The sequence below is a fragment of the Anoplolepis gracilipes genome, chromosome 6 (assembly GCF_047496725.1).
Source record: "Anoplolepis gracilipes chromosome 6, ASM4749672v1, whole genome shotgun sequence".
In the NCBI taxonomy this organism is placed as follows: Eukaryota; Metazoa; Arthropoda; class Insecta; order Hymenoptera; family Formicidae; genus Anoplolepis; species Anoplolepis gracilipes.
In genome coordinates, this window is record NC_132975.1 from 10,790,024 (window position 1) to 10,804,998 (window position 14,975).

The window sequence follows — 14,975 nt, forward strand, 5'->3', positions numbered from 1 at the left end:
TTTTACGTTCCTCCCTGAAGCGGAAACGAAAGAGTACGCTGGCGAGATATGCATAAAAAGCGACACGGCGTCTTTCTTCTCCCCCCCCCCTTACCTCCTCCGAAGAAAAACTGCGCGTGCGACTCCGTGCAAAAGTGGAGCGAGAAAATATGAGCGCTCCGACGTGATACAATATTTCGTCTGTCGCGAAACGAATCGTTTCGACTGATATCAGCTTCGGTGCGATTTTCCGGAGGTGAAACTCACCTGCGATTGAAACGCGAGAGTGAGATATCTTGATGTTTCTTGAATAAAAGCGTTCGCGCACGAAGATATTGGACAGGTTTTCATATTCTTTTAGTTTCTAAAATGGTCTGAATGTTGTGTAAAATTGAATATTATCAATAAATCTATCATTCTTTTGTATTCTCTTTCAACCTCTGTCTCTTTCTTTTTTTTTTGATAATAAAATAGAAAATAATTGAATTCATTATGTGATGTATAATAAAAAAAATGAGTTTTTTATTTATATAATCTTTTCGCTTTCTTTTGAGATATTATAATATTTATAATTCAAAAAAGTACATAGAAAGAATAATGACCATGCAATGTTACGTACATCTAAATTGTGATTATATAGTTTACCAAATTTTTTCACAAAATTAATGGCGCTTGTGATAGTAAATAGTTAAATTCTTGCAGATATTTCACTAATAATAACTTTAATCTACAAATAATTTGATTTATCGTTAAAAAATATATAATTCTGTTACGTTCATATAGCGTGAGCATCTCTTTTTTCACTGCATTGCTGCATCATGTAGAAAAAAATCAATATATTAATGAAATACATTGCTTTTTCTATTAAAATAGTATTAATGTTTGATAAAAAAATTCATGTATTATTTAGCATCTGACACTTGTACTAATATTACGCGCGCAGACAAATATTTTCGCAAATCGAAACATTCACGCAGGTCTACGCGCTCCCTTTGGCCGATTAGCACGATTAACATTTCTACATACCCGATACGCCAAATATTTGTGGGCGCAACGCGTAATTTCGTAATACAAATTCGGCCCGCGATACGAGTCGGCTATACGACTAGGCGCGACTATGCGTGCGAGTGTGCATTCGCCGGATTTAGAATCGCGTTACCCGCGAAACGTGCGATAACGCATGTATATTATGTCGGATAAAAGCGCAACGTTACTCTGTTGCAATTACAATACGCGCGATAAACAGGCACGCACGATAAACTCGTAGCGCTACGGTGAGCGCACTTGAATGTTTTCATCGAAATTAAGTTCAAACGACACACTATATAATATATATTTCGATGTCTTCGACTTTAAATCATAAAACTATACCACAATTATCCAATTATTAATAATGAAATATTTCATGCAGTTTCTCTCCGAGAAAAGATAAAGTTTTGATATATGTGTTGAATTTTTAAATAATATAGTTGTTTTACTTTTACATATATTTAGTAGCTATTAATTAACAGGTCCATTCATCTATATATATATATATATATATATATATACATAAATTCATAAATTATCAAATTTACAGAGATTAGAATTGTACAAATTCATTATGTAATGTAAATCCAGAGATCCATACTATTTAAATTTAGATATGTAAATTTGTAAACTGTTCTTACAATTAGATATTAAAAAGGAACTGAAGAGTTTCATGAAAACTTAGTAAATCTAATATTCAAGATTCATGAATTTGACAAAATTCATTCTCTTTGTACTTTTAATCTTTTAAAATATAAAATCAATAATTTGTGAGTTAAAGTAAAGATTTGCACTGTATAATTAAAATTTTTATTTTTACGAATTTTTGTGTATAGTAGTTATAAAAAAGTTAGTTTATAAGATATATAAAATAATAATTACGATTTTTTAAGATTAAATTATATTCTACATAGCAAATCTTTAATTTAACTTACAAATTAATTATTAATTTTATGACTAAAAGTGCTTTGTGTAATAAATTCATGAATCTTGAAATAAAAGTGTTTAAATTTAATAATTTTTGACATAATTGATCCGTGCAGTTTTCTCCTTAAAATATAAATTTTATATTTTCATAACATTCCTTGATTTTGCTTCCAAGTTAATGCATAACTTTGTTTCTTTCAAGATATTGGATTAATAAATTGTAAATCTTATGACGCAGTTATTATTTTTGAACATTTTCACAAACTTTATTTTTAAAAAAACGTTTTCTGCTGCGATACACGGTCTGATGATTTTACAACGCGCACAGTAAATTGGTAATGCTGTAGCGTGTGTATCTGAGTGCCTTTCCCAGTGGTCGACGATCAAGATCAAATTTATGAAACTACCACGACCGACCGTACTGACCTGTTTCCCCATTTCAAAGTCTTGGACTTTATATATTTGCGCTGCCGGTTCTGCGGTCAGGATTCCCGCGATAGGACGGAAAAGGGCACAAAGCCGAAGTCCTATCTAAAGCGTAGAGGACTCTGTGGTCAGACCATAAACACCGAGACAACATGCCCCCGAGAGAACGCCAAGTTACCACAGAGACTGTGTCGGAAAAATACTTACTTGTGCTACTTGCTTTTCAACGATCCACCTATATAACACGTCAACATTTCCGATAATATGGATTTATCTTTGTCATTTGTATTAATCATTTTTTGTACTTTCATAATTTGAAATCGTATCAAAGAGATCTAATATTTCTTTAAATTATTAAATTTCTTGTCTATACATATGTATAAAATATTCATAACATTAATATTTTAATATTTAAAAACATGAATATGTGTTTAAATCATATTCGACGTATAATTATTTAGTTCCAACATTGCATAGAATTCATTATTTAATCCGAATATTTCCAGAACGTTAATACTTTATTAATACAGACTGAGCATGAAATTTAGATTTGATATAATTAGTAATTTGTTACATGACGTGTCTCTCTCGGGCTATTTTAATATTTCATTCATGAAACTATATGATTATACATACAGATATAATTATATTCTATTATTGATTATATATAATAGAACTTTATAATTATAACAATATTTAATATATTCGTGTTACGTCGATTTTTATTAATATGTTAAAAATATGAATACTCACTTTTTTATTATACATATAATGACTACAAATTATAGGTAATTTTAATAATAAATCTTTTCTGCCGCCTTATCCAAAGATTTTAAACATCTAATATTTCAATCAAGAAAGTAAATTGATTGCAAATTATATATAGTCTAAAAAGTTATTTTAAATTTACTACTTTTTCTTTAATTATTCAAAGAAGATATTTGATGCAAATGTTTTCCTTTCCTTGAGCGTGTTTATCATTAATTATTCAAATTATTATTGTGACATAAATTATTATTAACATAAATATTAGATTTATAACGCCTAAGTATTAATATATATATATATATATATATATATATTAATACTTAGGCGTTATAAATCTAATATTTATGTTAATTATGTTAATAATAATTTATGTCACAATAATAATATATATATTCATAATACAATCACATTGATCACAACTTATATACAATATAATACTTACAAACAACTTATATATAACATAATTGGTAATAATCAATCGGCTTTCATAAAAAAGAAATTGAACGATATTTAATTGAGATTGTTTTGTAAGAACAAACATAGTTTTATTTCCTTCTATAAACGTAATTTACAATACGTATTAACTCTGACTAATAAATTTATATATTATAATTAATAAATTCTATTTATCGAATTTTTATATAACAAAGAGAGAGAGAGAGAGAGAGAGAGAGAGAGAGAGATCAACAATTTTTATTAAACAAAACATCTTATTATTAGCTTATTAATAGAAATTAATTTAAAGCGACGTATTTCGTACAAAATGTTACGTTATTAAAAACCGCTTAATTAATCCTCCGCCGACGAATGTGGGAATATCCGGAGAATCAGGAAGCTCAAAATGATATGAAATGCATCTTCGCTAAAGATACATAATTATCAAATTCGTGGTATTCTATTTTCGCGACTTACAAACGTAAACATCTCGCCATGTCGGATGTTATGTCCGATACAGTCGAGAGGGCACAGACTCGACGGCGAATCAAATGTACGAAATATACGAAATAACGGGGGTTGTCGGGGGCGCGATATACAACGACGACGCGACCAGGATTTTACGTGCATGTCCGTGGAAATTGTGTCTCTCCGAGGATGTTGCTAAACGGAGGTGCGAAAAACGGAGTAAGAAAGAGAGAGAAAGAGAGAGAGAGAGAGAGAGAGAGAGCGGAGATCGTACAGGAGTTTGGTTGCGCATCGCGCAAACCGGTGTGCATATGTGGTCGCTATAAACATCCCTCGCAGGCACCTAACCGGACCGGAGCGGACCGGAGCGGAGCGGAGTCGTGTCTGAGAGGAAAACGACGAAATCACCCGGAAGCCACCGGTGGTCCGTTATGGTCGCGTTATGCCAGAGTATCGCGTTATAAACTTCCGTGAGAGGCATCTCAGCCGTGTGTCCGTCGCTCTCTACGCGCCGGAGATAACGATCCGCTCTTTCCCTCTCTCTATCGCATTACTCGCACTTTGGAAGACCGCTGCTAGCTCGCATGCTCGAGTTACAACTTCATGTAATCGGTACCGTGAACAAACCACGTTTCATGCCGCTGCCCCAAACGTTTCCGTCCGCGTATAATATCGCCGAGAGTGCTGCTAGATTCGAATGAATTCGAAGCCTCGCTCGTAATTGAAGCATCCGATGATAACAGTAACAATGTGGCGTATCGTGTGCTTGCGCAAGCGTGAAAGCTAATATAAAATAATATCAATTAATTTTAACACTGATGTTAAATTTAAGGAACCATTAATCAAACTTGCTGAAGTTCTTTTTATATAGACAGTTTTAAAGTTGAGTGAAAAAAGAAATAATTAAATTTTCGATTTAATATTCATGTCTAAAATTCGCAATTTTTTGAGTTTACAATATATTCTTCGACGAATAGAGGAGAATACGCGAATTGTTAGTGAAACTCGAAATCGCCGTCACGTTTCCGCGCGTCGATAAAACGATAAACGTACAATTTTATGGCGGAATTGGTATTTTATATGACTGGTATGTGAAAGAGAGCGCGCCGCGCGGTGCATCCACGTCGCGCTTTTACGACGAATAAACTGTAAACGCTCCATCCGCATAGTGGCTCAAGTTATCAATCGAATTGCCAGTTTGAGAACGAGCGCGAAAAACCGAAAGCGCGAACAATCTGTAGAACGAGAGAAGCGAGATACGGAACTAACATATTCGAGAATGCCCATCATCCGTATTGATGAATTTCAGAATTAATTTACAGTTTCGAATCTTGCATACTCGCGAATATTTTCACAATTCTACACATTGAATAAAAGTCATTCATCCGTTTTGAATAAAACTATGTTTACTTTAAAAACCAAATATTTGCCAATTTTGAACAATAATTTTCTCTATTTTGTTTTCTAATGTTTGAAAGGATAAAATCTTTTTTACATAGCTTGCCAAAACGGTTCATAAATTCAAAATAGATTCACGCAAGAGATACTATTAAAGTTATGAATTAAAAATTGCATCAAAGTCATTCAATAAATTTCAGAAATATAATAGTCATATATAATTGGGAAAAAGCTCGAATATGATAAAAATTTACAAGCTCACGGAAGGAAAAAGAGACGTGCATTTCCGAGGGTTACAAATGGAAGGTCCGACCATTGTTGAATAATCTATCCACTATTTCGGATATCCGGGGTGTTGTCACATCCGCTGACGTAAAATCTCCCAAAACTACATCCGTCGCGGTTATCGATGTGTTGTGATACAAGAAAACAAAATGCTTCGAGTTTAAAATCGTCCTCAGATGTTAAAACTCTTTCCGCTAAACTGTCGAAATAAAATTTTCACGACGATGAATACATCTAGCGCGTAATTTTTGAATTACAAATTTTTGTTACGTGATATAAATTCAGATCAAAAACGTTTCGCGACACGATCCAAAATCGGTGAGCCGCGTCACAAGTTACCCATTTATCTTTCTTTGTACAAGAGATCTTTAATATTTAAAAAAATTGTGTTATTTTTAAATTTTAAATATAATCAAAATATATTTAAAAGAAAATTTTCCTATATTAGTGACATTAAAAGAAAATATTTAACAACATTTTTATTACATTACATAAGATTTTAGTAAAATTTAATAGGATTGATATTGTCATTATCCAAAATATCATTAATCATCCTTATGAAATTTAAAATGATAGCGTTTTTCTGTAATTTTGTTAATGCTATACGTTTTATATTGTTTGCGCAATAAATATGTTATTTTTTTTATTTCAATTTTGTGTTATTATATTACAGAATATTTGTCGACTGTGAATAATAGATGTAAATTTCAGGATTAACATTATTCGCATAAATCAAGTTATTTGCGTAAATCAAGACTTTCTGCTACGCGTGTAAAACGTTTTAAAATTCTAAGCTTCGAAATTATAAGAGCGTATTCCATTACAACTTTATTAAAATTCAAAAAAATCTAAATTAAAATTTAGTATATGTGGAAATTTGTATCTGCCAAAGCTGAGTTGGAGAATTAAAAATGGTTACATTCCGTTCAATTAAATCTCTGCCATAAAAGCGCGAACGTGGATCTGTCTCGTATGATATCTCGTAAAATATATTTCAATATTTCTCACATCAATAAGCGTGATCCGACTTTTACACAAAGCATACCGAATAGCGACTGTACGCTAAATGGTATTCGAAATTTTATGGTCGAGCGAGATTGTACAGGTATTCTTTTAATGCACACGCCGGCGGAGTCATATAAATCCGATCTATAACGGAGAGGACGAAAATTCTGAATCGGTTCGTATTCGCGTCGATCGGCCCCGAAATTGGCAACAGGCAACGATGCGAGGTGCGACTTCGGCAGATTGCGCGGAGGTGGTGTGGGACGATTCAGGACCAGCAAGCGAAGCTTACTGAATTATATTGTTTGATAAATCCGTAATATATATATAGATTCTCTATTAAATGGATTCGTATGCCTCTCCATCCTCTCCTCTACCTTCCTCTTTCCCTCCACCTCTTTCATCCCATTTCCCATCGCGTGGCAATAATGCTAGAATGATTGGCTCTCGCTGTCTGGCCTCATAGAAATGACGAGCATTTACTACTAACAATGCGCAATGTACTATCAGCAACCTACAACCTAATCTAGAGAACGACGCGCGCGCGTTTTCGAACTGGCAGCCGTAATAGTTACGTTAGTTAGTGGGCCACTGCTCATCCGTATGCATATATCATGCATGAAAATGACGGCAGGATCTCAGAGGGGAGCATATTAAACGTTCAAAACCTACCGAACATGACAATCCGGATTTTCGGAGCATCATCGACTCTCGGCTTCTTCAGAGAAAGCTGATTTCGTGACTTGAATGGGTATTATGATAAGTACATGCTCGTGCAAATGTAGCATATCAAAAAGGATTGATGACTTACTAAAAGACTCGGTAAGGGCCATAAATGTTACTAAGATGACAAGTCGTGATATCAATGAAGATAAAAAGTACAAAATTATTATTATTTTTTAAACTCACTTTGAACAATCTATTTTTAGAATCTAAGATAAGAAGATATTTTTCTATTTTTTAAAACTTATTTATAAAAGAAATATTAGATATTTCTACATTATTTTAAGCAAATCAAGATACATATACAATAGTATGTATTAAAATAAAAATATATATATATATATAAAACACTTGCTCGAATAATAATTGTGAATCGTATCATCTAAAATAAACTTTAAATACTAAATTGTTAAATCAACTTAATTAATTCAATGTGCATTTATGTAATATTTATAAATTAATATAAAATGTATTTTTTTAATTAATTTGTATAAATATTACTGCTTCGTAATTTGTTTCAAATAAAACAATAACATATAAAATTTTATTTCTATATATGTAAGTCCAAAGAGTCAAGTCGATTACTCCAGTGGGACTTTTTTGGTAATACCGCACGCGATGAACTCGCTTGTGGCATTACCACGAATTTTATCCCGCTTTCGGTCCGGCTATAAATCTGCGAGTAACCGAGAGTGTTACACTCAAACGTAGTAGCGAAAGAGCAGTCGCGAACACATACGAGATACGAGAATAAAATGCATCAAGCGCTCCTCCGGAAATGAATATAACGAACTCAATTAAAACCGGAGTGGGCACTCGAGAGCGCCGTAAAAACGAAGGACTCTTGCCACGTCACGAATGTCGCCGAATGAATTGAGCCGGAAGAAAGGTCAAAAAAATTCGGCCCGAATTATTTCAACGCGAAATGTTCTCGCGGGGCTTTTATCATTTACACTAAACCAGAATCAGAACAGTGATGCAAATTGCTCTTGTATTTTATCCTAAACTGCTCTTTCTCTCTCTCTCTCTCTCTCTCTCTCTCTCTCTCTCTCTCTCTCTCTCTCTCTCTCTCTCTGCACTTATTTATAATTTTTCCAATTAAAAAGCATCAAGTCTCATTGATTTTTAGAATTGCGCTTTTAAAGTGAAATTTCATATTTGTTAATAAGTAGAACTGCAGAAACTTGGCAACATATAAATAAAAAACTAATATACTATATAAAACTAATATAACTATAATAAAAAATAAAACTGAGATAAATATAGACAATAAAAGCTTCTACGAAAAATGAGCATGATATGCTTTCAAAATAAAATTATTACGCGTGTCTAATTAGTAAATGCGATGTTTAGATTTTACGATAAAAAAATATTTTAATAATAGTCAAAATTCAAAAGAGCTCCGTTTAATTTAATATTTTTACAAGCTGATATAGATATATATAATTACATAATTCTTAGTGATTATCTTCGCATTGTTTTATACTTTTTATACTTTTATTCTAGTTGTAATATCTTATATATTCATGATAAATAATATATTTAATATAATTGTGATCAATTTTTTATTTTGAGATTGTATGTGTGCATGTATGTGTGAAATTGAAAATAATTTACTCACCAGCACGATGCACAACAGCGGAGTTGTAGTACACACGATGTTGATCTGTAAAATACAAATATATCCAAATTGTACTTACAAAGCAACTTTTCCAAACAATATTTTAATATTTTATAATATAATAATAATAATAATATTTTATAATAAATAAAAATATTTATTTTTATCTAAACAAAAACTAAATTCAATATATCATTATATAAAAGAATTAAATCATTATAAATCTTAAACAACTTTTTAAAATATTATATATATAAATATATATAAATATATACAAATAATCATTAAGAAAAACGGCCAATAATCGAGCAAAATTTAAATATATGTTGGAAAAATTATATAAAATTTATTGTTCTAAAATTTGAAAACATATTAAAGTAAACGTTTCGGCTGTACGCAGCCTTTTTCAATACCATTTTAACCTGTATATAGTGAAAAAACCAAAGTAAAGATAGATAGCATGTCCACTGGGTATATATATATATATATATATATATATATATATATATATATAATATTAATTATTATAAATATTTTATTAAATATTTCACACGTACATAAAATAAAATTTAGAATATTTTTATATAAAATTATAATAATTAAGAAGGTAGAAATATTACTAATCGCCAGTAGTATTTTTAAAAAATGAAAAAAAACTTAAAGGTTTGACTTGCGGTTTGATGTCTTTTAGTACCTACTTTTCGTGAGCGTGTTGGACAGATAACGCGATAAAACACAAACCGGATCGCATATCGCATGTATAGTGAATTTCTTGCCCGAGTCACAAGGTTGCAAATGACAAGGTTGCTGCGTGTGCTATATGTGCATCCTAAAGAACGAGCACTGAAAATAACGTCATTGTTAAATATCTCGCTCTCCGGAATTACGGAATGTTTAATGTATTACAGAATAAATGCGAAATATTTTATCCTTAAATTTTAAATTAATTATTAATAAATAGATCATGTATGTCTACGATTTTTCGTTAGTTGATCTTACGATTGGTTCGTTCATACTGCGTGTTCTCGATAACCAAATTATACGAATATTAATCGAAAAGTTTAAAGCATAGAACGCGAGATAATAAGTATTTGAATTCATCACGTACATATATTTGAAGCACTAGAGAAATAATTAGCATTCTGTATATTGTAATAATTTATGAAGTAATTAAGAATTAAAAAAACTTAAAAAATGGTCAATTATTTCGATCCATACTTGAACTTGTAACTCGCGGAATGTATTGTAAAAAATAGCGACGACCGACGACGCGTCTTTATTTATTATTCGGTGATAGAACGTCACGTACGTCGTAGTGGGGGACATTCCGAAAGTATTGGGAAGGGGAAAAGAGAGACACGATTGTTATTCTGTCCTTGTAAACATGTTATGTTAAAGTATATTAAAAGTTGGTATATCAAAATCACTTTGGCATTCGATCGAGTAAGCACGACGCGAATAGAGCTTCGTACACACATATATAATTTTCTATAAATTCTCGAAGTGTATTCTAAAATTAGAATTTACATCGTTATATTACAATTATGATATACTACCTGTATTAATAGCGTGATTTTCGCGTTAATTCTTTCGTCGCAATATAATAAGCATAATAAAGTGTAGTTGTACCGCCGGGAGTGTCGTGTAAAATATAACGCTATTATCGTATTCAACTAATTAGTACGTGTGCAATCGTAATGAAATATTTTCGCGAGTGAGTATCCTAAAGAAGCAGTAAAGGTTCAAAGAGAGAAGCAACAGGACAATAGCGAAGCAACTACAGGTAAAATTTATTTAATTATTTGTTATTTATAAGATTAAAATTGGTGTGAGGGGACCTCGTTTATCGCGACAATCCGTTTTATATTACTGCACGTAACATAATGCATGTAAAATATATTTTCGAGAGACATTTTTTACTTTGAAATATTTAGAACGTTTAAATAAAATAATTATAATTAATATTTTTTATATAACTGTGCACAAAATATTTCAACATTGTTTAAAATTTAGATTATTTATTGAAAAATCAGATTTTTATATATCATATTTTTGATAGAAAATTTTGTTTCCAGAAAAGTCAGATAACTTTTTTACTAAATGTCTAAAAACAAAGAATAATAAATTTAATTGAACACAATTATTCTTTGAAATGTTATTCTGGATATTTGTTATATATATAATTTCTACATTTATGTATTTTATTGATTAATGTCACGTACTACAACACTGCTGTGGCGCATTGTGCATGTTAGCGAGTATTAAATTAATTTTCTCTATTTTATATAATTTTGAGATAATAGGAATACGCAAAATAATTTTCAAAAATTATATATATATATATATATATATATATAAAACATTAGAGTAGAGGGAGAAAGAAAAAAATAAATATAACATCTGAACCGAAAAGAAATAAAAATGCAAATAATTGTTTAGTATAAGATTAATATAACGCACAATATAATATTTATGGCATATTTGTTTCGCCACTAATTCGCTCGACATCTCCTAAACATTTGGATTGACGAGCGATTCTCCATTCGTTTTCAAGATACACAACCAAAACGTTCTCCCGGTGTTTCTTCGAGAACTCCGCTGGGCGCTTTTCACTTCCCTATTTTTGAAAAGAAAACGCTTTATCTTTCTTTTTCGCCATTTTCCCGCCGTCATCGTAGTGCACTTACTTAGCACGAGCGGCCAATCTACCAAGAAACTGGTCTTTCAGCCGAGTATCTCCGTGGAAAAGCTCCGAGAGGCTGACCCTTCTCGACAATCGCTGAGCTTATGCGACCCGTTTCGCGTTGTACAGTGCATTATATAATTTTGGTAAAGCATACACGTCTACGAAAAAATTCATTATATGCTTGAATAAAAGTAGATTTGTGTGTGTGTGCGCCAGTATGATTAGTTGTATTAACAAGTTAAACTCAATAATTTTAAAAAAATAAGCTTTAGACAGTTTAGAATAAAAATTTGATTGATTAAATTTTATTTTTAAAAATCTCATCACACAAAAAATCGAAGTCTTATTATGTGTGATTAATAATTTTTCCAAAATAGTTATGTATATTAAATAAAAATAAAAACTTATTTATTTTATCATTAATTTTAGCATATTTTTATTATTATTATGTATATTAAAATTGAGAGAAAGAAAAATAAAAAAGTTAATCAGAATCTTGGAGAAGAATCGTCGAGAATCATTGCAAATGAAGTAGCTGTACATTACTTCGAGTCTATCGACATTACATGTAATGGATCTCGTTTCTTGTCGATGAAAACCAGGTTTGCCGAAACCGTGTCTATAGTTATACTTGATTCGAAGACCAGTTATATTCGCTAGATTGGCCATTTCTGATAAGTTAGTGCCTGCGAGCCATCGAGTAGAAATCGCGGGAATTCTGAGGAAAAGAAAGATGAACGTTTTCTTCCTCGAATGAGCAAGCGAGCCGATAAAATCTTCGGCAATCTTTTTACAGACTTGCGGCAAATTCTCTTTCAACTGTAAAGAAAAACGTGCTTTCCGATACGCTACATGATATTTGTCTATATGACAGACAAACAAATTATATGTATATATGTATATAAATTATAGGGAAAAAAAAATATTCTCTTATATGTACATATGTGTTTAAAAATATGCACTTGATTTTAAAATATTATTTCGTATATATATATATATATATATATATATATATATATATATATTATTAGAATATTAATTAAATAAATTATATTGCCCGAGATACCGGTTGTATAAGTACCGAGGTGAGACGCTCTGCTCGTATTTCAATAGTTCTATCAACTTCAAAAGAAATTTCATGTTGTTCTGTAGTCACTTATATTTTCTGAATAGAATATTATGCATAAAAAATTATTAGAACATTTATTTAAAAAATTAGATATACATCGCTCGAGATGCCAGACGTATAAATACTGAGGTAAAACGCTAGTCGTACATATTTCAATAATTCTATCGACTTTAAATAAGATTTCGTGTTATTCTGCAATCTATTTATATTTTATGAATAGAATTCTATACAAAAAATCAGATCGCCCGAGATGCCAGACACATAGAAGTACAGAGATAAAACGCTGGTTGTATTTTGATAGTTCTATCGACTTTAAACGATATTTCATGTTGCTCTGTAATCGCTTATATTTTCTAGATGTAAAAATTATTAGAATATTTATTCATAAATTAGATTAGAATATTTATTAATAATTATCGGCGAACGTATAAGTGCCAAGGCGAGTAATGCGAAAAAAAAAATCACTTAAAATCTGACTTAAAGCTGATAGATCTATCGAAATATCGACCAGCGTTTCATCTCAGTACTTACACGTCGGACGTTTCGGATGACATAATTGGTTTAATTAATATTTTAATAATTTTTATGCATAAAACTTTTTGTGGAAAAACCGCTAAAAATCTGACAGAAGAAATGCAAAAAAAAAAATCAAAGGACAAAGTAAGACGCAACGTGAACTTGTGGCGAGTTTGTCCCGAGCCATTTCTTTATGGTTCACTGGCTGTAACTATTTGTTTAATTATCAAGAATTATATAATTATTAAAAATAAAGCCAGAATTATCACCAATTAATGAATTGCCACGAAGTGAGACGCCAGTTTCACACACATCCAAATGGCATCGCACGAAACACGATTATGCGATTACCGCGACAAAAAAAAAATTAATTCCGCGAATAATATGTAATAAATTACCTCATGATTGCCCCGACTAAGCTCGATGCCATCCTGGGCCAGCTAATCTCTCCTAATCCTTTGTTGCGTTTTCGAAAGTACACATAACACAAAACACTCACACACAAGGCACTTAATTATAATCATGCGAACATATTACTCGAATAAAATAATACTTCCGGCATCCGTAGAAAATCCGCCATATGCAATAACGCGCTAAATTATCTGAATGTTGCGTACGAATATCGAAAGACATAAATCGCGATCGCGCAGGCTAACAGACGTATTGAAATAATCGCTCGTTATTCAATTCAGCGCTCCCGACACTCGTTTACACGCAAAATACACATTTTCCGATAAAAAGAGCGAAAAGAAGACGCGAGAAACATAGAGCGAACATTCCTGTACTAACACAACACGACCGATACGATGAAAAATTACAACTGCCACAGTTCGCGAACTGGCGGACTGACGGTAAGTGCTTAGCTCCCGTGAGCAGGATAAAGATAGCTCTGCTCTGATTGGTCGATCGAGCGCTGATCTACAGCGCGAAGGCGAATCGCGTGGATCGGATAATGGAAAATAAGGATAGAAAATATTTCGTGGAACTGCTCGCGGGTAGCGAGCGCGTCTCTTCCAGGAAAACATCTAAGGAATAAGAAACGAGGTTTAAGATAAGAAAGCGAGGTTTGAGCGACGAGCTAAATAATTTCTAGAGTTATATATTATAGTTGAACGCAGGAAAAATACGACACAAAGTGTCGTTTTAACCCTTATTCCGTACTGATGGATCATTTTTGTCTGTGATTTTTCTAACAACGTCAATTTCTCGAAAACAAATAATCATAAAATAATATATTTAAGTAAATTCTTTTGCAAATTTATTATTTTACTCTTTATTTAGAATGTTCAAAGAAGGTATATATATTTTTTCAGATTTTTTAAAACACTTTTACATATTAATAAACTTATCGAAAATACGCTGACCCACCTGTACAGTTAGAAGCTGCCAAAAATAACAATACGGAGTAAGAGTTAATTTTATTCCTGTGTTCCTGTGTATATTATACAGTACACTGTAATATATAATTCTAGGAATTATCTATCTCGTCGTGCAAACCTCCCTTTCTTATCTATGTTTCTAATTCTTCAGGTTTTTTTCTTTGGAAGAAATCTCTCGCTTTCTTGTATCTATATTTCTTA

General features: G+C 31.6%; 2 protein-coding genes across 5 annotated transcripts in view; one reads left to right on the forward strand and one right to left on the reverse strand.

Annotated features, from left to right (window-relative positions):
- The window catches only part of Dip-lambda (Dpr-interacting protein lambda), a 149,337-nt gene that overhangs the window by 93,886 nt on the left and 40,476 nt on the right, over positions 1-14,975 (reverse strand). The window contains exons 1-2 of one of the 3 annotated variants that reach the window (XM_072893675.1): positions 13,794-14,358; positions 9,065-9,109 (exon numbers count right to left, since the gene is read on the reverse strand). The gene's annotated coding sequence lies outside the window, so the exon portion shown is untranslated. Of the gene's footprint in view, positions 1-9,064; positions 9,110-9,762; positions 9,908-13,793; positions 14,359-14,975 lie in introns of those variants that run through there. The other 2 variants (XM_072893677.1, XM_072893676.1) reach the window with 2 other exon arrangements.
- The window catches only part of LOC140666465 (luciferin 4-monooxygenase), a 100,787-nt gene continuing 96,304 nt past the window's right edge, over positions 10,493-14,975 (forward strand). For both annotated transcript variants that reach the window (XM_072893674.1, XM_072893673.1), the window contains exon 1: positions 10,493-10,847. The gene's annotated coding sequence lies outside the window, so the exon portion shown is untranslated. The remainder of the gene's footprint in view (positions 10,848-14,975) is intronic.